General features: G+C 40.1%; 1 protein-coding gene across 1 annotated transcript in view; it reads right to left on the minus strand.

Annotated features, from left to right (window-relative positions):
• LOC109537283 (E3 ubiquitin-protein ligase MIB1) overlaps positions 1-352 on the minus strand; it is a 338,077-nt gene that overhangs the window by 1,047 nt on the left and 336,678 nt on the right. The window lies entirely within an intron of this gene.

Below are 352 nucleotides of genomic sequence, written 5' to 3' on the forward strand. Positions count from 1 at the left end.
GGGGGGGGGGGTTATGAAGAAAAAATACTGTCTTCTGTTGTTTATGAAATTGGAAAAATTATCGTCGATTTGTGCAAGGGTGGCGTAAGATTATTGCGAAATTTCATGTTTTCCGTCCCGTTTTGCATGTTTCTCGGAAGCAAAATGAGCAAGAAAGGTCGTTCCAGAGATAACTAAATGGCCTTTATTCGAAGTTTCTCAAGAACCATTCGAGCTACAGAATTCGTTTTGGCATCGTTGGATAGAGAATTGAAAGGTCGATTCAGTCGTAACAACGTGAGTGAGGAAATTCGAATAGTTTTGGCCCAGAAAGCGAAATTTGAATATCAGACACTTAGGTGCAAGATTATGC

Source organism: Dendroctonus ponderosae, unplaced genomic scaffold (assembly GCF_020466585.1).
Source record: "Dendroctonus ponderosae isolate FM_Combo_2020 unplaced genomic scaffold, Dpon_F_20191213v2 Dpon_F_20191213_3, whole genome shotgun sequence".
NCBI classification, from domain to species: domain Eukaryota; kingdom Metazoa; phylum Arthropoda; class Insecta; order Coleoptera; family Curculionidae; genus Dendroctonus; species Dendroctonus ponderosae.